At 38.6% G+C, this 26,325-nt stretch overlaps 2 pseudogenes; one reads left to right on the forward strand and one right to left on the reverse strand.

Moving 5' to 3' along the window:
• The first annotated feature begins 3,960 nt into the window (after positions 1–3,960).
• Positions 3,961–26,325, forward strand: part of LOC142433494 (bromodomain and WD repeat-containing protein 3-like) — a 50,563-nt pseudogene continuing 28,198 nt past the window's right edge.
• Positions 17,647–18,830, reverse strand: LOC142434706 (tubulin alpha-8 chain pseudogene; annotated as a pseudogene).

Genomic DNA, 26,325 nt, shown 5'->3' on the forward strand with positions numbered 1-26,325 from the left:
TCTGGTGTGTATAAAAGTTGAATATGTTTTGAGTATCTTAAACACTAAATGATCCAGATGTAAATGATATATTTCTTGACTGTTTGGTGAAAAAATATATGTATAAGTGATCATAGAAACATGCCAAAACTGTACCATTTAAAGGAAAAACATTTGAGACTTTAATGAATATATAATTGTGATTGAGTTTTTAAAATTCAACTGCAGTAGCCATCAGAAAGGGAATTGTACATAGAGATCATTTGACTCATGACACTAAACAATGACAAGTGGTTTCTGCATAGAATATCTAAGCCTACGATCTTCAGTATTTAAGATCCAATACCTTGTATTTGGTGTACTGGTAGTAGATTTTTTTTTTTTTGATGAATGATATAAATGTTATTTGAATGCATTTCTGTAATTTTTCTTTTAAAATTAGTAATTATTTAATAGTTAGAATAGAACCTTGTATTTCTAGAAAACCCTTTGATTAATATAAGATATCATACAAATAATGAAAAAATCACAAGGCATTTTTATGTCGTTTTTTTTCCTCCTAAGCCTAACCCTAACCCTACTACTAACCCACAGGTTTAAAAAAAAATTGCTTCTACTCTTTTTATTCTTCTTTTAATCTTCTCGATGCTATGTTTATCACAACAGGGAGCACTGATCATGTGATTCAAATATATTATTTGCACTCTGAGATCCCTGAGAAAGTTAAAGAATTAGAATCACATACGGTAATTTACTTTATTTCAGTGTACAAAGATTTATAGATCTCCTGTTTTTAACTTTGTATTTAGAAAATGCTTTTCTTTTACAGATCTCAAAAAACGTGTTAAGTGTTACTTGGTACATTGTGTTACATAGTGAGAAATGTGTGATTGAGTGACTATTCCTTGCCAAACATAATATACTAAGTTAGAAGAATTAAACTTATAATGATACACTTTTATGGAAAAGAGTTGTTTATGAGATTAAACTATGAATTTAGTGGAGAATTTTAGAATATTTGCTTTTATTTAATATGTATTATATTTATATGTAATTTTAGTGAAAATGATTTTTAAATACTTAAAATAGTAGGTACTGAAATTTTGTTGCAAAAGAACATCCTGAATAAAAAAATGAAAAATAATAAAGTCACTGACATGAAGTTTATGTTGACTCTTAACAACCCTATAAGACAGGGTAGAACTGCCCTTGTGAGTTTCCCAAGATTGTAACTCTTTACAGGAGTATAAAGCCGTCCTTTTATCTATCTTTAATCAAAAGTAAACATTAAATTAAGGGAAAATGAAGCATAAGTTATAAGTTCTGAATTTGATGTACAACTGTAATTGTAAAGATGACCCAAATATACCTTTGGAACCTATTAATATTTAAAAGATAAACTGGCATTCTCACACGCCATGATGTTGATAGAACTTATGTTTTTTTTACTATTCTGTTATAGTCAACGTTTTTATTGATTTTAGAGAAATAGACTTTTTAATGGGACTGCTTAGAAATGAAGTGTTTCTCTATAGGGTGGAAATACACACTTGTCAGATTTTGCTATTCATTTATTACAGAACTCTTCCAGGGGGAATCTTAGGAGTACAAAAGCATTGTTTCAGTTGCTGAACACCGTATATACAGTGGTTTATAACCATTAATGATTTACAATTAATATAGGAAGTTGCCAAGATTTTATATATTTAGCTGAAAATTAAACATCACAGATATATAAACTGAAGGAACCAGCAGTCTTAAGATGTCAGTTTGATATACTTTCCACATGGTTTCTGAATATGGTAATTCTAAAAATTCTAAAGAGACAGCTTACTAGACACATTACTATTTCTAGGGTAGTTTTCTTGTAGGACCCCTGGTGGTACAATGCTTAAGTGCTAACTGAAAGATTGGTGGTTCAAAGATGTGGGATTCTGCTTCCATATGGATTTGCAACCCGAGACACCCTATGGGGGGAGTTCCACTCTATCTTCTACTAACCAGGAGGCTGAAGCAAATCTACTGTATTGGGTTAGCTCTTGGCAGCAAGTGAATGATTGCTGTTGGTCAAACCCTGTCATCAAGTTGGTGCCGACTCACTCTGACCCAGTAGGATATGGTAGTGCTGCTGCTGTAAGTTTCTGAAACTGTAACTCTCTATGGGAGTAGATAGCCTAGTCCTTTCTTAAGGGTCAGCTGGTGGTTTTGAACTGCTGACCTTGCAGTTAGCAGCCCAAGGCATAACCACTACACCACCAGGGCTCCCTGCTCAAGCAATGAAGAAAAGAAAATTTCTCGTGAAACACATCAACTACCACCCTACCTAACGCCCTTATATAGCATTTACTTGATGCAAAATACTGGATGTAGACGTGTATATAGGACAATGGTCACAACAAAACAGCCTAGTTGTTAATATGGAGTTCTTGTAAGGTTTTTCTCTTTAAACTCTAAATTGGTATTCAATATATGCATTAAATATTACTGTGCTTATTACTATTCTTCCTGAATTTAATATTGCTTTCTAAATTTAATAACTGCATTGATATATCAGCAATGATCGAGCTAATACCAGCGGCTCAAACAGAAAGAAAATGTTTAGACAATGATGATGGCAACATATATACAAATGTCCTGATGCAAGTGATGTATGGATTATTAAAAGAGCTGTAAGAGCCCCCAATAAAATGATATTTATAAATAAAATTTAAAATGTTTTAAGATAAAATCGTAATCTGCTTTGACTTTAGTATTCACTATGCATTTTGCTAAAAGATAATTTTATGTACTTACTTGCATCAGAAACAAAACTATATGTGTGAGCAGTAATTAGAATTTATTTGATTTTTTTGTTCCAAACTAGAAACTAAACTTCGTAGATAGAAATCTAAGGTAAACAGTCTAAATTACCATTCTTCCTCGAATTGTATCAGTTGTCGCAGCCCCAATTGTTGTCTTTGTAGGAAATTTGTGCGACACAATTTTTCGACAATACCCAAAATAAGAGGAACCCTGGTGGCGCAGTGGTTACACGTTGGGCAGTTAACCACAAAGATCTCAGTTTGAAACCACTAGCCACGCTGTGCAATTAAGACAAAGCCTTCTTTCCCATAAAGAATTCCCTTCTCAGAAGTTCTCACAAGGGCGTTTCAACCCTACCCTATGGGACACCTATGAGTTGGAATCAAATCAATGTTGGTGATTTTTAGGTTTTAAAAATCTCTCAGTAGAATCACTTTTTCTTGAATGTTGACTCCACATAGCTGGAACTTCCTAAACCTGTATTCTCTAAGAAAACAGAGGATCTTTGCTCTGAATCTTAAGAATTTGCTCTGTAAATAAACATTGTTTGTACTTAAGTTTCACTTTGATTTGTAGTCATTCAATGAATCACTCTACAAATACTTGACTTGCCTACTTCATGCCAGGCACTCTCTGGGTGCTCCACATTCTGCGGCGGACAGAGCATACAAAATCTTATGGTGTTCTGTAGGGCTGATTTATAAACTTTTTCTTTTGTCTTGTATTATTTTTTTCTTGGGCACAATATCTTGGGAGAAAGGCAAGACTCTCTGCTGCTAAGAGTTACAGTCTTTGAAACTCCTGGGGGCATTTCTACCCTGTTCTATAGGGTCACTGTGAATCAGAATCAACTAATGACAGTGAACTTGGTTTGGTTTGGTTTGAAGGGTAATTTCTAAATAATATGAAGCTTACCGTCATAGTGGGTTAACAGCTGGACAGTTAACTGCAAGATCAGTAGTTTGAATCCAGCTCCTCTGCAGGAGGAAGAGGAGACTTTCTATTCATGTAAAGAGTTACAGTATTAGCAACTCACAGGGGCAGATCTGCTCCAGCCTGTATCATTACTCTGAATTGGAATAGACTCAATGACAATGAGAGAGATTTGATGGTAACACATATTTATATTTTATTGTAGCTTGAGAAAAAATTGGTACTGTAGCCAGAAATCTGCCACTCATGTTTCGTATGTTAAGCTGTGGAAACTTGCATGTTGCTCTGGTGCTGGGCGCTCTGCCCCAGGTATTTCAAAACCACAGCGTGACCCACGTTGAACTGGTTTCAGCAGAGTTCTTGACTAAAATAGACTAGGAAGAAAGACCGGATGATCTGCTTCGGAAAAAATTGGCCACTGAAAAGCTTCTGAAAAGCGATCCAACGTTGTCAGCTAGAGTGTCCGAAGATGAGACCCTCAGCTTGGAAGGACTTCAAAACAGGACTGGGGAATAGCTGCTTCCTTGGAGTTGACCTTAAAGATGCAAATGCATGAACATTTTGGAACCTTCATTTGCTTATGTATTACAACTCAAATGAAATGGTTGCAAGCATCTAGTAATGTTTACAGCATGAGCTGTATATGAAGTATGAATATAGGAAATTTTGAAATATTTAAAATGAATCAGTACATACAGATTAATATCAGGTATTAATGAGCTGGAATGGACTGCTATTGGTCATTTAGAATCAGACATTCTTATGGTCAGCTAACCATGCTGGAAATGTCAAATTGAAGAGGAATGATGGTATGTTTATTATCACAAAGAACAGTTCAAGATCTGTCTTCTAGAGCGATAGGGGCCTGTAGGATGCGCACCTTTCAGACACAAAGTCTGAGGCCTAAAAGTGCTGGTAGGTGTGTGGGTCCCGGGATATGGCACCCAGAAAGAAAAGGGGATCAGGCTGAGGGATTATAACAGGGCCTGCCTGCTTTTTAACAGAGAGCTGTTCATCTACTATGGGTTCCGAAAGCAGTTAAACTTGGAACTAATTTTAGGGTTCTTCTCTCTCTCTCTACCTCTCTTCGGTTGGGGGGGTGTCTCTATATAAGATAAGCAGGATAATCAATCCCAACTGGTGGTGGGGCAGGGGCATGGAAGGGGAGGGGTCAGGGAGAGGTAAGTGGTGAGGCAATAGTGACAGGGACATGGCTGTAGAAATGGTTATAAATTGATGTTGATTAGGGTGTAGCATTCCTGGTCGGTTCTGATCATTTGGAAAGTGTCTGAGAAGAATTACTGAGTGGTGAATGATGGGTAAGCATTATAGTGGGGCAGGAGGAAAGAAGAAAGCAAAACATTTATAAAGAGAGATATAAGTATACATGCATAACTATGTAAATATGTAATTGTATAAGTATAGGTATATTTGTCTATAAATGTACATATATATAAATACAATAAGGAATCAGATGGACTTTGCGCCTCTACGAAAATCTCACCTAAGTACAAGAACAGTTTGTTCTAATAATGTAGCACTGCATGATACTCATTTTCCAAACCTGATCACTGAAGACAAAATGGGTGCTTAAGCAAATGTGGTGAAAAAATCTGATGGTGCCCGACTATTAAAACATGTAGTGTCTGTGGCCTTAAAGGCTTGTAGTCAAACAAGTGACCATTGAGCAGTGGAGTAACAAAGCTGATATGGTGAAATGTTAAATTATGAAACATTAACATTTTTATCTTCTTGATTCTGTACTTTTATTTTATGCTTTTTAGGTGGCAGCCAATGCACACATTCCTCCAGACTACCTCCTTAAACTTTGTGAGCGAATTGGTCCTTTACTAGATAAGGAGATCCCTCAGAGCGTTCCTGGGGTGCAGACATTACTAGGTGTAGGCCAGCAGTCTTTGTTACGAGATGCTACTGGTAAGATTTTCACTTGTTAAAATCATAGGTTATCAAATAAAATAGTGAAAATGAAGATATTGTTTTATTAAGGAAATATTTTCATGTCTGTCTATTCATTTTAATCTGGTATCTCTTGCTAATGCTTATTTTTGTTCATTTTTAATGCATGGGTATATTTTTAAGGATCATTAGGGGCCTTTTAAAAAACAAACAAACAAAAGCCAAAAAGCAGAATATGGGAGAGATAAGGTAAATTCCCTTTGATTCGGCGGAGTAGAGATTGCAGATCACACTACCATCAAGTAACTTCTGACTCACACACCCTATTTAGTGTTTCTGAGACTCTTCAGTCTGCACAGGAGCAGCTGGCCTCAGCTTTCTTCCATGGACCAATTTCTCCCAGATTTGAACTAATGACCTCGTGGTTAGCAGTCCAACACTTACCATACAGCACCCCCAGGGCTCCTTGTCACGCTGATCAGTGCAGTGTAAATGCTTTCAACATTCTTATTCTGTTATAATGCTCTTATGCTTTGTGAGTCCAGATAATAGCACTCTAACCATATTTATCATTTTACCTCACACAAATGAAAATTGTTTTCTTTTTAAATTGAAAAATATTTAAACAAAAATACTAACCCATTAGGAACTGTTTCACAACAATTTCGTTACAACAGTGTTTTTCAACTTACAGATTTTTTTTTACCAGAAGCATATATGGAATGTTAATTAGTGAGATATATAAAGTGTTATTTTATAAACAAGAAACTATGAAATTAGGGGTTAATGATGCATTTTGGAGTGATAAATATGTCTAACAACCAGTTACATTCGATGTCTTACTTTATTAGCATTGTGTTTTATGTTAAATGCTGAATTACAAAGTGAAAGTGTTCCATGAATGATATAAGTTTTTAAGCATCTCATCTTGTAATTTATGAAAAAAATTAATTCAAATAATGTAGAAAGATTGAAATGAATTATAATAGAATGTTTTGTTTCAAAACTGCCTAAGAATACTTACTTCTCTTGACTTAAGCCTAAAAGTCAGAGAAAAAGCACTCACAACTATTTATAGTGAGGGACCCGGTGATAGGGAGTCCTGGAAGTCAGTGGTCAAAGTGCTTAGTTGTTAATTGAAAAGTATGATCCTATTGGTTGCTTGATTGGAACAGATGTGGCAATCTGTTATAAAGAACATTTACAACCTTGAAAACCCAATGGGGCAGTTCTCACCTGTCCTACATGATGGCTTTGAATCAGAATTGGCTTGTGGGCAATGGGTTTGGTTTGTTATCATCTGATATGCAGTCGTCTTATCAATAATGGCACAACTATGAGAAACTTCCTGACATGGACAGGCACCAAGTATAATTGGGTCAGAATTTTGCTAGCAAATTTGTGTGATAGTAGTGTACTTGCTTATACAATGTTATATATGGAAGCCTAAAAGTCTAGGTACTTTGGAGAAACAGATCCACAGAAACTCATGGATAAGAGAGAGTTTTATATAAAGGTTAAGTGTGCATCAAGAAAACGACCCAACCCAGTGCTGCCCAAGCCCACAAGTCCAACATTAACCCATCAACCCATATGTCCAACACCAATCCACAAAGTCCTCCTCTCACAAAACAGACACAATGACGGCGACTGCAGGAGTAATGCCGAGTCACTGAATGTGAAAGCATCTCATCACTGGCAGGGGTCTCCACATGGGTGCTCCAGCACCCAGGGCTGCATCAGTGTAGGTCCATGTGGCTTCTCCTCAGGAATGTCTTGCAGGAAGTGAGCCTTACCAGCTAAAGCAAGAGACTGGAGAAATTGCAATGAGAGGCTCACTGAGCCATTTATCCCTTCAATAAATCCCACCTGTGTTTATCGGCTAGGTTTGCACAATAAACTAACTCCTTCAATCGAGGAACTCCCAATTCAAACTAGAAATCTTATTAATCCATGAAATGTTGAGATGTTGGCAGATACTAGTCATAATTTAGTTTATCGCATATGCATGTTATTTTTATTGTTCTCAATAATATGCATGCTATTTTTATCATGGATCCAATAGTTAAAAATATGTTCAACAAATGCACTTTGAGTCAGCCCTTTGCTTTTGAAGCACAGTTAAACAAAACATTGCTGTATTCTTTTACTAACTGGTGAAATTTTTGCATAGACTGTAAGAGTACACTATGGAATGGCTCTGCTTTTTCAGTTCACATAGAGGCCGGCCTCCAGAACTACCTGTGAATTATGTCAAACCTCTGAATGTGGTTAAGTAATATTTATGTGAGTTGTAAACATTTTCTTGGTTCATTCCTTCCAAAATTCACTAGAAAGCCAAAAATAGGTACCAAAATCCAAGTTGATTATATTATTCAAGACTTTCATTGTTAGTCCTGATTTAGAAAGCATTTTTACTTAAAAGTCATGATTTTATGTGATTTGGATATTTTAATTTTTTCATTTTTCAAAACCTTAATTTTTTTAGCAGACATATTTACTTTTTTATGTTGAACAGGTGTTTTTAGCCATACGGCAGGGTATTTACATATCTCTGTGTTTAACCTTCCAGGGATTTTATAGGAAACTATGTAAAAATAGGCAAAGATAACTTTCAGATGTAAACAAAAATATATTTTCCTTATGCCTGTTGCTAAACTTATGATGATGTTATTTATATATCTTATATGTCTTAAGACCTAACAGTCCCTTCGTAGTCATATTTTTCTTGGGATTACACTGACCAGACTATTTCTAAGACATTAAAAAATATATTTTATACTGAAGTTAGTTTGCACAAGGTATGTGAAAACCCAAAATGATGGATAAATAATTGCCATTCTGCATCCTGTTTTTCACTCTAAAATTATATAATTTTATAAAGGGCCTAGAGAGTGTACTTTAAGTTTTGAATGGGATATGTTTCAAATGAAAAAAGAACTTTTCTTTTTCTAAGCTTATTTATTTTCACAATATACAGATTTTTTCCCAATATTATATAAATTGAGGCTATATTTTAAAAAGATATTTAGCGAGGATCATTGATTTAAAACACACCAAGGTTCTTAAGGGAAATAGGGCACTTTGAAGTATATCCCTGATAATACTCTTCTGTCTTCTAAATGTTACTAGCAAGTGTGGTCTACATGATTGGCTCTGATTGGCTGCTTTTTCTTTATTTTTGACTGCTAAGAAGTCTTCATACTTTTTGGATGCAGGTACTTTATCTGATACATGTTTGCAAATCTTCTCTCCCAATCTGCAGGTTTGCCTTTGCACTTCCTTACATTATACTTTGAGGAAAAGAAGTTTATGCATCTTAATTATGTTCAATATATACATTTTCCCAAAAGTTTATACTTTTTGGTTCCATAAAAGAGATCTTTTCTTATTTTAAAATCACAAAGAATTTCTACTGGATTTTCTTCTAGAAGTTTTAGAATTTTTATGTTTTGTTTTTAGATCTGTTTTGAGTTACTTTTTTTATGAAGTGTAGTATAAGGTTTAGTTCACATTTTTGCATGTGGATAGTTAGTTATTCTAGTACCATTTTTTGAAAAGGCTCACCTTTACCAACTGAATTCCCAGGTCACATTTGCTGAGACCGTTGCCCATATGTGTAATTCTCTTTCTGGATTCTCAGCAATGTAGTTTCTCCAGCTTTACTCTTACTGTTTCAAAGTTGTTTAGACTTTTCTAGGTATTTGTCATTTCTATATAAATACCTGAATCAACTTCTCAAAGAAAATCTATTGGCTTTTATTTTGGATTGCATTGATTCTGCAGACCAATTTGAGGAAAACTGGCTTCTTAAAATTGAGCCCACCAATCCAGGAACAGAGTATATCTTTCCACTTATTTAGATCTTTTTTTCTCACAATAGTGTTTTTGTAATGTTCATTGTACCAGTCTTGAGCATCTATTATGAAAATTTTCATTAAGGATTTCATGTTCTTTAGACTATTTTATGATGAATTTTTTTGAATTTGAATTCAAACTTAGCTAACTTAATTTAACTGCTCTTTCCTACTATATTGAAACACAATTAGGATTTTGAAGTTTGAAATGTTTAGATGGTGAGGGTGGTGCTTGACCAGGCAGGCTTTGTTCTTTGTACATAGGGATCATAAGAGTGTGAACTGACTCCATGACTCCTAAGAAGAAAACATTTACTTGCTAGACCTACTAGGTGCATTCAAAAATGTCATGGGAAATTTTCCATTATCTTTCCATTCCATTTTTCCATGACATTTGCAAAGCACCTTTATATTAGCTTTTTTTGAGATTATGGTTTTCTGTATATAAAACTTTCTGCAAATAAAGCAGATTTACTTTCCTTTCCAATCTGGTTAGCTTTATATTTCTTTTACCTCTATTAATGAACTAGCAGTACTTCTAGCATAATGATGAGTAGAAGCTGTGGTACTGGCATTTCTTTTCTCTTAGCAAATCTTAATACTGTGTAAACTAGGCAGTCTTTCATCTTTCAATACAACCATAAGCGCTAGATCCCAGCTTAAGGACGTTTCCTTCTATTTCTTCTTGTATAGAATTTTTACTGCAAGTGGCTCTGTCCGTATTACTTTTTAATTTGTCCGGTATATTTAGAATTACACAGTGATATCTTGGGGCTCATTTCAATTGGTATTTATGTAAAGCAGTGCTATCCAATAGGACTTTCTGTGGTGATAGAGGTGTTCAATTTTTGATTTTTAAAACAGCTATTACCCACGTGTCTATTTTAACGAGGAACTCAGTTTTGAATTGCATTTAATTTTAAGTTATATATAAATCACCAACAACACTTGAGTAGTTTATATTGTATTGGCAGCATAGTTCTGGAACAATACACTGATAAGCTATTTTCTAAATATGTGCATAATTTGGTAATGTGTTGACTAATGACTCATAAAACTTTGAATGTTATCTATGTTAAGAAACTACCTTTAGCTTTTCTTATTTTGAGGTTAGTAATTTACTTTAAAGATAATAGTGTATGCAATTCTTTACTATTCTGTGGGCAATTAAACAACTATGCTAGTTAGTAATTTAATGAAATGAAGATGAAGTATCATTAAGGAGTTATTTGGGATTTAATATGCAGATTCATCTCACCACACTATTGAAACACATAAAATTTATGTGTACTCAAGTTTATCTACTGTGAGTCCCCTAAGACAAGAGTGAAAATGCTTCATCATTAGATCTCTAGGGTCCAGTCATGTCATTTCATTAACTGTTAAGTAGCAAACGTGTGTTACATGTGACCAAATAAATTAGAAAATTCTAATTAATAAGAAAATTCTACCAAATTCAAAGAAATATAAAACTAAATCATAACTCAGTGAAGTATTGGGGCACATACAGTTAATATGTGTACAATTGCTTAGATCTTGCACTGTCTTCATTAAGGGTTATTATTTTGTGATCCTTTGAAAATTCGGATCTGTATGGAAAATTCTGTGGTAATTATACTAGAATTTGAAATTGAACAACAACTTTTCTGCTTGGCTCCTTTGTCATTTCAGGAGCAATTTTTCTCTTTTTAAAATCATTTTATTGGGGCTCATGCAACTCTTATCACAATCCATACATACATCCTTTGTGTGAAGCACATTTGTACATTTGTTGCCTTCATCATTGTCAAAACATTTGCTTTCTACTTGAGCCCTTGGTATCAGCTCCTCATTGTTTCCCTCCCTCCCTAGCCCTCCTCGCTCAAAAAACCCTGATAATTTATAAATCCTTATTGTTTTCATGCCTTCCACTATCCGACATCTCCCTTAACCCACTTTTCTGTTTTCCATCCACCAGAGAGGGCATGCTAAACATAGACCCTTGTGATTGGTTCACCCTTTCTAGCCCACCTTCGCCTTCCCCTCCTGGTGTCACTGCTCTTATTAATGGGCCTGACAGGGTTTATCTGTCCTGAATTCCCTGTGTTTCCAGTTCCTATCTGTACCAGTGTACATTCTCTGGTCTAGCCGGATTTGTAAGGTAGAATTGGGGTCATGATAGAGGTGGGGGGAAGCATTAAACAACTAGAGAAAATTGTATATTTCAATGGTGCCATACTGCACCCTGACCGGCTCTGTGATCCTTCTGTAAGGGGATGTTTAGTTGCCTACAGTTGGATTTAGTTTCTCCACTCTGAACTCCTCCTTATTCACAATGATAGGATTTTTTGTTCTTTGATGCCTGATACCTGCTCCCATCGACATCTCGTGATCACACAGACTGGTGTGCTTCTTCCATGTGGGCTTTGTTGTTTCTCAACTAGATGGACGCTTATTTATTTTCACACTTTTAAGACCCCAGATGCTACATCTTTTAATAACTGGGCACCATCAGCTTTCTTCACCACATTTGCTTATGTACCTGCATTTTCTTCAGCAATCGTTTAGAGAAGGTGAGCATCATGGAATGCCAGTTTAATAGAAAAAAAGTGTTCTTGCATTGAGGGAGTACTTGAATAGAGGCCCATTGTCCATCTGCTACCTTAATACTAAACCTATAAATATATGCACATGCATCTATTTCCCCATTGTCTGATATAAATACACTTACATATATACATGCCTGTATTTAGACCTCTATAAATGTCCTTTGCCTCTTGGTTCCTTAATCTATTTTCTGTTACTTTCCTCGTGTCCCACTATCATGTTCAGACTTCATTTCAGTCTCAGTAAATCCTCTCGGTTGCAATGCCCTTGATCAAGCCCTACCAGGCCTCCTGCCTCCTCCTTCCCATTGATTTTGGATCACTCATCATTCCCTTGTCCCTGGGTTTTTAACACCCACCTCCTTTCCCCCATCGCCCCCTCTCCCATGACCCCTTGGAACTCTCCGTCCCCTTGTTTTCTCCTCCAGATTGTTTGTCCTGCCTCTCTTATCTAGATATACCTGGAGAGATAATAGTATGGATAAAAACAAGACAGAGCAAAAGAAGCAACAGAAGAAAACAACTAAAACAGCAACAACAACAAGCAATGACACACAAAAAAGTCAAGCCTGTAAATAGTTCAAGGTCTGTTTTGTTGACTTTTAGGAGTGTTTTCCAGTTGAATCTGATGGGGTGCCACACCCTGGCCTCAAAGTCTATTCTTGGTATTCCCTCTGGACTTCATTGCTCTGTTCCCCTTGCTGTTCTGTTGCATACCCTTAGTGTTTTGCCTCCGTGTGGTGGGGTCAGATCTGGCACAATTCCAACACTGTGTCTCCAGCGTTTTTCCCCATAGGGTTATGGGTCAGTGAGTGATGTTGTCTCTAGTGGGCTGGCCATGTGGTCCTCTCTGTGCATTGGCTGCTGTGAGCAGGGATATCATCCTCAAGGCTTGGTGGGCCAGGCTGTGCTCCACTCTCTCTTCCTCCCCCTTCATTTGCTCCTGTGCACTCTGATCAGACATGTCCTTCTCCCTGAACTGTAGTTTCAGTGCTGTCCTCTGAAGTAAATTCTTCTGGGGGAAGGAGGGGCTGTCCACCTCTCTATTGGTTCCCTGCTATCACCACAGGGGAAAAAGGATCAGACTTCAACCCGGACCTCCAAGATCAGGAGTAATTTTTTAAAAAGGGTTCTTTGAGTCTATTTCAAATAATTTTGTAAGAACTAGTATTATTCAGCACAGTAATAATTCCATAAATTTTCCCAATGATGATATTCTAAATAATTTTTACAAAATTTCCCTTAGTATTATCAAAAAGTTATTTGTTCTACTTTCAGACTGACATACCCAAGTCACAACCCAAGGAGCACTGGAACAGCCTTACTCTTCTGAGTTGAGTCATGGCCGTGATGCCAGAAGACTTTTTCTCCCCTTTAACCTTTAGTCCTGTAATTTCCATAGTAGGCCTGTAATTTATAAGACATGCCTCTCACGAGGCTGCATTTATTTTAAACTAAATGAATGTGTATATATTTCTATAAACATCAAGTTAGCACTGATTAGCTCTCTTTGTTGGGAAGCCATTATCTCTTCCTAAATGTGAAAACATCAGTTGCCCTAAAGTGGATTCTGACTCATGATAATGACCCCTTGTTTTGTAGAATATAACTGCACTTCTTGTGCTTTCTTGGCTGTGAGCTCTGGTGCCATAGTAGTTATGTGTTGGGCTGCAAACTGTGAGGTCAGCAGTTCAAAACCCACCAGTTGTTCCTTCAGAGCTAGATGAGGCCTTCTATTCCCCTAGGAACTCCACAGGGTCAGTTCTGTCTTGTCCTATAGGATCTCTATGAGTGGGAATCGACTCCATTGCCAGGCCTGTCTTCCAAGGTACCTTTGGGTGGGTTTGATCTGCCAATCATTTTGCTCCTAATCAAGTGTTTGTCACACCCCAAATTAAGCTACTGTCATTGTTTCTGACTCATAGCAATCTTATATGACAAAGTAGAACTGCCCTATTTTGCTTCTAAGGGTGGAAATCTTTACAGAATCAAAAGTGGAGTGGCTGTGGGTTTGAAATTCTGGCCTTTCAGTTAGCAGCCCAACTTGTAATCCACTACTGCACCATAACTCCTTTGTGACACCCAGGGACGTTCAAATGGAAGGACAAACCCATGGCTATTGAATGGATTCTGACAAATAGTGACCATACGGGACAGAGTAAGTAGAATGATGGCATCGTTACCAAGGTTGCAAATCTGTATTCACGCAGATTCCTGCATCTTTTTCCACGAGGCAGCTGAGTGCTGGGTTGAAACTACTGACCTTTTTGTTAGGAGATGAATGCCTAACCACAGTGCCACCAGAGCAGTGTTTTTGTTACTGTAGTATCTTAGGCCATCATTACCCTGTCTATTTATAAGAATTAATCTGGTTACAGCATTTTAATCAATCAGAAGGTTGTACATATGCCATTCTATTTTCCCATTAAAATGAAAACTAATAATGTTACTTCTTTGACTTCTATAGTGGGGAAAATATTAATCCAAAATATCTCATCTTTCTCCCCCTGGAGTAGCTGTTAGGACTTACAACTAATAGTCCAACATTTAATACACTGCACTCGCAAGACTGCACTGCTTGCACTAAAGTAAGGCTGAATAAGAACCTTATGCAGCTGTTGCAAGTCTTCTATGAATTCTGATTAAGATGTAAAGAAACAGGAACCCACTTTTTATCCAAGGCTTTACTAACATAAGATATAATGTAATATGCCTTTCTGTTTAGACCTGTTGTGAACTTCTTTTTCATTTCCTCATTCTTTTCTATCAACATACATCAATGCATTGTAAAAGAATCTTGGTGCTTTTGCTATGCCTTTAACTCCATACCCAGTATAAATGGAACTGTGTATTCCCAAAAGGAAAGTCCTGCAATGTCACATGGATTCAGCTGGAGGAAAAGGCAGTCTAAAATGCTCTCTGTGCAATAACCACACCAAGCTAGGTTGGGAAAGGGATAGAAAAATAAAGATTTGGGATAACTCTTCTTCTATTCGGTAAACTTTGTAGAAAGTACAAATGGAATTGGAAATAATGTTTCTTTACCATATTTCAATCACTATTATCCTGGCAAACACTGGTAATCCTTTATCCTAGCACTACTATATTCAATAACCATGAATTTCACTACCCTGTAAGATTTACTAGTGTTATTTAAGTGTTACTATAGATTGCCATTATGACATGGGATTAGCATGAACATTGAAGCTATATGGCTTTTGCTACATGTGATTAATTTTAGACCTATAATTTCATTCATAGTAACAAAAACACTAAAAGGAATTATTCTGTGGTTTTGTCTTTTTATTGCAGTTGTCAGGTTTATATGAATTTATTTGTGGAAGTTTTATGATATTTGTCTGTATTAATTCGGGTACTAGAGCTTTTAGAATGAACCGCCTAATCAAGCTTCCAAAGAAAATCCCAGTGTTGTGAGGTACCGTCGGGCCAGTGCCAACCCATAGTGACCCTATGGATGACCGAACAAAACCCTGCCCGTCCTGTGCCACCCTCACCATTGTTCCTGTATTTGAGTCCATTATGTCAATCCATCTCACCTCGGGTTTCCCCTTTCCCCTTCCCCTCTACTTTGTCAAGCATGAGATCCTTCTCCAGACACTTGTGTCCCTGATAATATGTCTAGAGTACATGGATTTCTGCTTCTCTCTCAGATACTTGCTTCTAAAGAGCATTCTGGCTCTATTTCTTCCAAGACAAATTGGTGTATGTTTTGTGTTTTTATTTTTTTGTGGCAGACCATGGTACTTTCGCTAGTAGTTCGAATGACCAGTCACTCCTAGGAAAAACATGTGGCGGTATGGTTCTGTAAAGATTTATAGCCTTGGAGACTATGGTTCAATTCTACTCTGTCCTTTAAGGTTGCTGTGAATCAGAATTTGTCATAGGGCCACCGATTTGGGTACAGAACGCCTAATAAGGAGCCATTGTTGTAGAGCGTCATGAAGTGATTAAGCACACAATCAAGAGATTGGCAATGGAAACACACAGGTTGAGCCTCAGGAGAAAGATACAGTAGTCTGCTTTCCTGAATGTCTCTGTCCTTGGAAACCCTTGTGAAACAGTTTACTCTGTCGTATTGGGTTGCTATGAGTAGGAACCAACTTCATGACAATGGCTTAATATGTAATATTTACCTGGAGGACCTTTCATGGGCTTAATAGCCATTTGTATAACCTTTTTGGTGAAATGTTTATGCATGGCTGATTCTAATTTTGACTATTAAAATAAAGCCTCTATTAATATTCATATACAGATATTTTTGTGAACATAGGTTTTCATTTCTCTAGGATAAATGCCCCAGAGTGCGACTGTGGATCATATGGTAATTGCTCTTACAGCTCTTATAACAATCTAAACATCAATTTTATCAAGTATATTTATACATATGTTGCTATCATCATTTCCTAAACATTGCAATTTTGGTCTGGGTTAAAGGTAAATTGAAAAGATCTATAAGGTGCAATAGTTCGGTACTTGACTGCTAATCAAAAGGCAGAGAATTCAAAGCCACTCAACAGCTTTGCTGGTGAAAGTATTGGCAATCTGCTTCTTAAAAGATTACAGCCCTGAATATCCTATGAGAATGTTCTACTCTTTTACTTGGATGTCCCTCAATCAAAACCTCACTCGGTCGGGGTCAAAAACAACAAAGGTAAGTTAACAAAACTGTAGTCTCTGAAGGCTGTCAACTTTAATGAAGTTAACATCCTTAAGATCATGTCAAACTAAATTTATTTCCTCTTTATAATCGAATGTTATGAGGCAGCTATTTTAAGAAACCTAATGCAATATCTAAAATCTTGAGCTGTGTTCATGGGAGTATAGTTTCTGGGCTGTTCATACCAAGGGAGCATTTTGTTCAGTTGTTATTATAATTGTAAGAGACTCGGTGCTTGATGAACTAGAGAATTTTCAGAAGACAATAACTACAGCAGTGAGTTGGTAAAGGGGTATTTTTCGTTAGAGAGTGGTAGGACAGAGAGGTGCCAGGATATTATGTCTGCGCTGAACCACATATTGAGAGAAGGTGTAAGAATCAAATAATAGACCAGTTACAGAGTATGTTTCATGCAACCTCATGTGTGTCAGGGTAGATCTGTGCTCCCTGGGGGGTGCCAAGAGTGGATTCTTCAGATGTAGATCCCCAGGTCTTTCTGCCAAAGCTCCTCTGAGTAGATTTTGTCCTAGAGAGAAAGCACACATTCTATAAAGTTAAAATGAAGACATTTATTGAAAATCTAGAGATAGTGTGGACTAGGAGGTTGACCACATTCAGAGACTGAAGGTGGCTATTCTGAAGGACAGTGAAGCAGCAAGCATTCTACTTCAGCTGAAACAGGAATTCAAGCACCAGAATCACGATTCCTTAAATGACAGCCATTACGCAAAGACTGGATAGTCAGAAAAGGGGGGTTAACAGGGATTGGTGGACAAATATGTATGATTATACAATTGGTTAAGTACACAGACCTGCATGTACCTGCTCTTTAGTTAATTGTAGGATACTCACAGGACAAGAACAGTACATGGTTTCTGGAAATCTACTTTTAAAATTATTTTCTCAAGTATATAAATTCTAGGGTCCCCTGCAAAGATTGATTGCTAATGCTATATATTGAGAGCTTTTGGGCATAGGCTATTATATTCGACATCTGTTTAAAGAACTGTTGAGGATTAATCATGGTATCTTTCATCTGCCTGGCCACAGAGAAGATATTTCTTTTATGGTTTTTAGTTAGGATAGAGACAGTGTTGTTAGAACAGGCATTCACATCCTTGGGCTCCACATCCCCCAGGTAGAGCAGACAGAAGGCTATGTGCTTCCCATGTCTCGGGTCAGACTGTACCATCTGACTGTTGGGCTCAAAGCAGAGGCTGGGGATCTCGGCCACAGAGAGCTGTTCATGATAGGCTTTCTGGGCAGTATTGATCGGGGCATAGGTGACCAGGGGAATGCAGATGCGGGGGTAGGGAACCACGTTGGTGTGGAACTCGGTGAAGTCCACATTGAGGGCCCCGTCGAAGAGGAGAGAGGCAGTGATGGAGGACAAGATCTGGCTGACGAGGTGGTTGACGTGGGTGTAGGTCGGGCGCTTGACGTCAAGGTTCCGGTGGCAGATGTCATAGATGGCTTTGTTGATCACCATGACCCCACAATCGGAATACTCCAGCGAGGTGTGGCTGGTCAGGATGGGGTTGTCGGGCTTCATCACCGCAGTGAACACCTGAGGGGCTGGGTAGATGGCAAACTCTAGCTTGGGCATCTTGCTGTAATCTAGGGAAAGGGTCTCCATCAGTAAAGAAGTGAAGCCCGAGCCCTTGCACCCACCCGAACTGTGGAAGATCAGGAAGCCCTGCAAGCCCGACCAGGTATCTGTCAGCTTTCGTCTGCGGTCCAGAACCATGTCGATGCTCTTTTGCCCACCTCGTAATGGCCCCGGGCATAGTTGTTAGCTGCATCTTCCTTGCCTGTGTTCCGCTGCTCTGGATGGAAGAGCTGGCGGTAGGTTCCCGCCCGAACCTCATCCACAACGCTCAGCTCCAAGTCCACCGTGAAGACCCAGGGTCCGTCTTTGCCATTGCTCCTCTCCCAGAGAAAAGTGGTGAAAGACTCAGCATCGTTGACCTTGCTGGTGCCATCCACCTGGATGCCCTGTTCCAGACAGAAGAGCTCCCAGCAGCCATTGCCAACCTGGTCTCCTGCTTCGCCCACATGGACTGAAATGCATTCCCGCATCGCGACTGCTTTCCTGCCCAACCGCTCCAGATACGGCCACCCGTGCTGTAGTAGGTTGTAATTTTTTGACAATCGTAGTGCCAATAGATGGCACTCGTGAAATAAAAAAGAGTTCAATTTGCTCACAAAAAATGACTTGTTTTTTCTTAGTCAATTTTTATGCCAGTAGATGGCAATGTTGGTACAAAATCAAATTATAGTGACACCTGAGGTGGTTTAAACTGGAGGCCTTCAAATTTTCATAGACTGCGCAGAATATTACCTGTGTACATTAAAACTATCCACCCAACTCTCTCCATTAAGGTTCTAAAGAATCACTAATAACTGCATGTCAAGTTGACTGCCTGAGAAAGTCATGGTTCCCTTAGTGGATACATATGTATGCCACAGGTGTACTTGTGGGAGGTCAAGCTTAATCTTCAAACATAGCATTCCCCATCTTCCAAAGGAAGATGTTCCTTAATACACAGCCTGTGCATTTCCCATAAGTAGCTCTGACGGTGTAGTGGTTACACGGTAGGCTGCTCCCCATAATCTCAGTGGTTTGAAACTAGCTGTCCATGGGAGAAAGACGGGGCTTTCTATTCCCTTAAAGAGTTAGTCTTGGGCGCTCACAGAGGCAGTTCTTCCTTGTCCTGTACAGTCACTATGAGTGGCCTTAACCCGATGCCAGTGAGTTGTTTTTTTTAAGGCCATAAACTTTATTATTTTTTATTCACTTTATTGGGGGCTCATACAATTCTTATCACAATCCATACGTACATCCATTGTTTCAAAAACATATGTACATTTGTTACCATCATTCTCAAACATCTGCCTTCTACTTGAGCCCTTCATATCTGCTGCTCATTTCCCCCCTCCCTCCCCACTCCCCCCTACCTCATGAACCCTTCATCATTCATATATTATTATTATTTTGTCATATATTACAATCTCTGATGTCTACCCCCGCCTTTTCTCTGCTATCCCTCCCTCATGGAGGAAGATACACGTAGATACTTGTAATCAGTTCCCCCTGTATACCCTAAATTCTCTCCACCCTCCAGGCATCACCACCCTCACCACTTGTCCTGGAAGAGTCATATGTCCTGGATTCCCTGTGTTTCCAGTTGCTATCTGCGTCTATGTGCATCATCTAGTCTAGCCAGATTTATAAGGTAGAATTTGGTTGATGATAGTGGAGAGAGGAAGTATTTAAGAACTAGAGGAAAGTTATATGTTTCATCGTTGCTACCCTGCACCCTGCCTGATTCATCTCCTCCCCACAATCATTCAGTAAGTGGTGTCCGCATGACTACCATTGGGCTATGAGTCTCCACTCTGCACCCACCCACATTTTCAATGATATGAATTTTTTTCCTTGTGCTTGATACCTGATGCCTTCGACAGCTTGTGGTCACAAAGCCTGGTGTGTTTCTTCCATGTGGATTTTGTTTCTTCTGAGCTAGATATCCACTTGTTTATCTTTGAGCCTTTAAGACCCCAGAGACACTATATCTTTTGATAGCTGGGCACCATCAGCATTCTTCACCACATTTGTTTATGTACACCTTTGTCTTCATCGATCGTATCAGGAAAGTGGGCACCCACTGATATGGTTTTTAGCTCTTTGATGTCTGATTACTGGTCTCTTCTGCACCTTGTGGTCAGACAGGCAGGTTTGCTTCTTCCATGTGGGCTTTGATGCTTCTCAGCTAGATGACCTCTCGTTTATATTCAAGCCTTTAAGACCCCCGATGCTGTATCTTTTGATAGCCAGGCACTGTCACCTTTCTTCACCACATTTGCTTATGCACACATTTCTCTTCAGCAATCATGTAGGGAAGGTGTGCATCCTGGAATGCCAATTTATTAGAGCAAAGTGTTCTTGCATTGAGTAAGTGCTTGAGTGGAGCCCCAATGTCCATCTGCTGCCTTAATACTAAACCTATAAATATATGCACATAGATATGTTTCCCCATATATACATATTTACATATGTACATTCCAGTCTTTGGACCTCTATGAATACTCTTTGTCACCTAGTTCTTTCCTCTATTTCTTTTTACTTTCCGCTTGTCCCACTATCATGCTCAGGCTTCATTTGGGTTTCAGTAATTTCTCTCGGTTACCTTGACCTTAGTGAATCCCTACCAGGCCTCTCACACCCTCCTTGCTACTGATTTTGGATCACTTGTTGCTCCCCTGTCCTTGGGTTCATCAGCATCTCCTCCTTGCCCCCTCCACCCCCTCGCCCGTGCCCCCCACCCCGGAACCATTGGTCCCGTTGTTTTCTCCTCCAGATTATTCATGCAGTCTATCTTATCTAGATCTGTAGAGATAATAATATGTACCAAAAATCAAGTTAATGTAAGATAGGCAATGAGAGAGATCACAGCTATGACAATAAAAAGGGAAACCAATTACCCATAGAAGAATAAATTAATTAAAAGAAAAAATTTGAAAACAAGAATAACCTGCATACAGATAAAGGTCTGATTTTTGATCTCTAGTCATGTCCTTCAGTCGGGTCCAATTGGGTACCATGCTCTGGCCCCAGAGTCTGTCCTTTGTACTCCCTCGGGGGCCCCCTACTCAGCTCCCACGGTTGCTGTGTCGCACGCTTTTAGTGGTTTGCCTCAGTTCCGCAGGGTCAGTCTGGGCCAGTCCCAGCCCTGAGTCTCTAGTGTTGTCCCCCTTAGGGTCCTGGGCCATGAAGGGACGGTGTGTCTCCTAGTGGGATCAGCCATATTGTCCACTCTGTCCATTGGATGTTCAGAGTGGGCATATCGTCCTTCAGGCTTGATGGGCCAGGTGTTCTCCACACTCTATTCTTCTCCCTTCTTTTGCTCCCATTTGTGCTGATCTGACATGCCCCTCTTCCCTAGTTGCAGCTTCAGTGCCGTCCTCTCAAGTAAATTCTTCTGGGCTGAGGGGCAGTTGTCCACATAGCTGGTTGGGGAGCCGAGCCCTCAGGCCCCTCCACTGGCTCCCCACTCCATGCCGGCACACTGCATTCATCTGGCACTGCCTTTATATCTGGTTCCTCTTTGCCTGTGGAGACACAAACAATCAAACAATACCCTCTCCTTGGGTGGATCAGTGCCCTATTCCCCCATCACACATCTTTTTTCCTTTCTTTCCCCTTTCCTCCCTCCACCCCTGTTTTAGTTGCCTACCGTATGTACCCCTGGATTTGGTCTGGCCCCTGCCATACTTTCTGGACCTCACCCCTGGAGTGTTGTGTACAGTAGCTTTTTCCCTGTCCCCCTTTGCACTTACCTTTCTGTTCATATATATATATATATATATATATATATATATATATATATATATATATATATATAAACTTACCTGTCCTTTTGTGCTTGGCTTACTTCACTTAGCATAATTTCCTCCAGTTCTTCCCATGCGTCGATATGCTTCATGCGTTCATCATTGCTTTTTAGCGATGCATAGTACTCCATTGTATGTATGTACCACAGTTTTTTAATCCATTTGTCTGTTGATGGAAATTTGGGTTGTTTCCAACTCCTTGCAATTGTGAACTGCGCCACAATGAACATTGGAGCACAGATGTCCGGCCGTGGTTTGTTTCTTGCCCCTTCTGGGTATGTGCCCAGTAGAGGGATTGCTGGGTCATATGGTAACTCAATTTCCATCTGTTTGGAAAATCGCCAAATCGATTTGCATAGTGGCTGTTCATACCTACAGGTCCACCAGCAGTGGAAGAGAGTTCCTATTTCACAACAGCCCCTCCAACACTTGTTGCTTTCTGATTTTTTGAATTGGGCTGTCTTTGAGAGTGTTAGTTGATATCTCATAGTTTTTTTTATTTGCATTTCCCTTATGGCTAATGATCAGGAACATTTTCTCATATGTTTATTGGCTATTTGCATTTCTTCCCCTGTGAAACTTCTGTTCAGGTCCTCAGTGGGCAATTAGTTTTTCTCTTACTGAAAGCTTACAAAGTATTGTAGATTTTAGTAATAAGGCCTTTGTCTGATGTGTCATTGCTAAAGATGTTTTCCCAGTTGGTGGACTCTCTTATTACTCTCGGTGAATTCCTTCGATGTACACAGGTGTCTTATCTTCAGTATATCCTACTTGTCCATTTGTGTCTCCTCTGTATTTGTATCCTTCCCTATTTCTTGTAGCCTATGTAATCCCTGTGCCAAGGTTCTCAGATTTGTCCCAGTTCCCTCATTGATGGCCCTAATTGTTTGGGGTTTTATCTCAAGGTCTGAGATCCACCTTGAGTTTATTCTTGTGCATGGAGTGAGGGAAGGGTCTTATTTCATTTTTCTGCAGGTAGATATCCATTTTTCCAGTACCATCTATTGAAGATAGCATCTGCTTCCCATTTAATATTTTTGGGGCCTTATAAAAATCAGTTGCCTGTATGCTGATGTTTTTATTTCTGGGTCTTCAGCTCTTTTCCATTGGTCTGAATATCTGTCATTATACCAGTACCATGATGTTTTGACTACTGTGGCCGTCTAGTATGAACTGAAATCAGGTAGAGCAAGCCCTCCCACTTTGTCCTTCTTCTTGAGGAGTTCTCTGCTAATTCTGGGTTTCTTCCCTCTCCATATGAAGTTGGTAGTCTGTTTTTCCAATTCTTTGAAGAAGGATGATGGTATTTGTATTGGGATAGCATTGAACTTCTATAGTGCCTTGGGCAGAACTGACATCTTTACTATATTCATTCTGCCAATCCACGAGCATGGGATATTCTTCCATTTGTTGAGGTCACTCTTGATTTCTTACAGTAGTGTTTTATAATTTTCTTCATACAAATCTTTTATTTATTTAGTCAGGTATATCCCTAGGTATTTCTGCTTGTGCTTGGCAATTCCAAAGGGTACTACCTTTTTAATCGTCTCTTCTGTGGTCTTGTCTGATGTGTAGAGCAGTCCAATAGACTTCTGTTTGTTGATTTTGTATCCTGCCACTCTGCCATATTCCTCTGTTGCTTCCAACATTCCGCTTGTGGAGTTTAAGGGATCTTCAATATGTAGAATCATATCATCTGCGAATAATGATAATTTTGCCTCTTCCTTCCCAAGCTGAATACCTTTAATATCTTTCCTTTGTCTTATTTTGTGAGCTAGGACCTCCAGTACAATGTTAAATAGAAGTGGGGACAAGGGGCATCCTTGTCTAGTCCCCCTTTTCAGTGGAATTGTTTCTGTCTTTTCTCCATTAACTACCACATTAGCTGTTGGTTTTTCATATATGGCTTGTATAATATTGAGGAATTTTCCTTCTATTCCTATCTTCGTAAGTGTCTTAAACAGGAAGGCGTGTTGGATGTTGTCGAATGCTTTTTATGTGTCTTGATATTATCATGTGGTTCTTATCATTTTTCCTGCCAATGTGGTGAATAATGCTGTTAGTCTTTCGTATGTTGAACCATCCCTGCATCCCTGGTATGAATCCCACTTGGTCATGGTAAATTATTTTTTAATATGCTTTTGTATTCTATTGGTCAGTATTTTGTTAAGAATTTTTGCATCAATATTCAATAGGGATATTGGTCTCTAGTTCTTGATTCTTGTGGCATCTTTGCCCGCTTTAGGTAGCAAAGTTATACTAGCTTCATAGAAAGAGTTTGGGTGTTTTCCATCTTTTTCTATGTTCTGGAAGAGTTTGTATAGGATTGGTGTCAGTTCTTCCATGAATGCTTGGTAGAATTCTCCTGTGAAGCCATCTGGCCCAGGGGATTTTTTTATTGGTAATCCGTTGATTATCTTGTCTATTTCTTCCTTTGCTACGGATCTGTTGAGGTTGTTGGCATTCATTTCGGACAGTCTAGGGAGGGATTGTGTTTCCAAATATTTGTCCATGTCTTCCAAATTGTTGAATTCGTTAGAATATAGACCTTCATAGTACTGTGTAATTATCATTTTGATTTCATTGGGGTCTGTTGTAATGTCCCCTCTTTCATCCCTCATCCTTGCTAATGTCATTTGTTCCTTCCTTTCTTTGGTTAGGTTTGCCAGAGGTCTATCAAATCTGTTAATTCTTTCAAAGAACCAACTTTTAGCGGCATTATTTTTTTCATAGTTTTCTTATTTTACCTCTCCTGTATCTCGGCTCCAATTTTTATTATATCTATCCTCTTGCTATTAGTAAGGTTGTTCTGTTGACTCTGCTCTAGTTGGTGTAAGTTTTGTGTCAGCATATCATTCATGAGTCTGTCTTCTTTTTTGATGTGTGCATTTATTGCTATCAGCCTTCCTCTGATAAATGTCTTTGCTGTATCCCACAGGTTTTGGTATGTTGTATTTTCATTCTCATTGGTTTCTAGAAACTTCCTGATTTCATCTCTGATCTGGATCAATACCCACTCCTTTTGCAATAGGAAATTGTTCATCCTCCAATTTTTTAACCTTGTTTTTTTCACTGTCCTTCTGTTAATTTCCAGCTTTATGGCACAATGATCGGGGAGAGATGTCTGTATAATCTCCATGTGCTTGAATTTACTCAAGTTCAATTTATGTCCCAGCATGTGGTCTATTTTTGAATATGTGCCATGCAAACTTGAAAAGAATCTGAATTTTTGGCATGTGGGTGCAAAGCTCTGAAAATATCGATCAAGTCAAGTTTTCCCATTGTGCTATTTAGATCTGTAGCCTCCTGTTGAGTTTCTTTCCTAATGATCTGTCTTTATCAGAGAGTGGTGTATTAAAGTCACAAACTACAATTGTTAAGCCTGTGATCTCTTTTTTCATCTTTTGGAGTGTTTGATTTACGAATTTCGCAGGTCTCTTGTTAGGTGCATATATGGTTATTATGCTCACTGGTTCTTGGTCTATTGTTCCCTTGAGCATTATATAGTGCCCCTCCTTGTCTCTTGTTATGGCCTGTATCTTGAGGTCAATTTGGTCAGATATTAAGGTCGCTACCCTGCTTTTTTTGCATTACCATTTGCTTGGTATATTTTTCTCCAGCCTTTAATTCTTAGCCTATGTTTTTTTAATAAGCTTGAGATGAGTCTCCTGGGGGCAGCAAATCTATGGGTTACATTTCCTGAGCCAGTCTGTTAGCCTTGGCAGCTAGTTTTGAGTATTGGAAACGTGCAAAAACTTGAGCTGCATTGACAATAATTGGCCACTAGATGTCAGTCAGTACAGTCGAACCTCACTTGGCTTTACAGTGATGAGCAGACAGACTGAAAAGGGAACATGAAAAAAGGAGATGGACTTAACAATGAATTTGTACTTTGACACTACACTTGATCTTAGCCAAAAGGCTAAAAAGTGATCAATTTTAACTTTGAAAAGGGCCTCAAACACAATAGTATGGAAGCTCAGTATTACTAGAGGACTCACCCTGTACTTCTGAGTGCCAGAGAGGTAACTGGATCATAAAGAACTGCTGGATTTAATATTATTACATGCAATGACTGATGCGTTCAGCAATGACATGTCTTGGAACTCCTGATGACTGTTCGATATAAATGTTCTAAAATGAATACACACTGTCTTTAAAAGTATTCTTAAGAAAAAGA

This window comes from Tenrec ecaudatus, chromosome X, assembly GCF_050624435.1.
Source record: "Tenrec ecaudatus isolate mTenEca1 chromosome X, mTenEca1.hap1, whole genome shotgun sequence".
Taxonomy (NCBI): domain Eukaryota; kingdom Metazoa; phylum Chordata; class Mammalia; order Afrosoricida; family Tenrecidae; genus Tenrec; species Tenrec ecaudatus.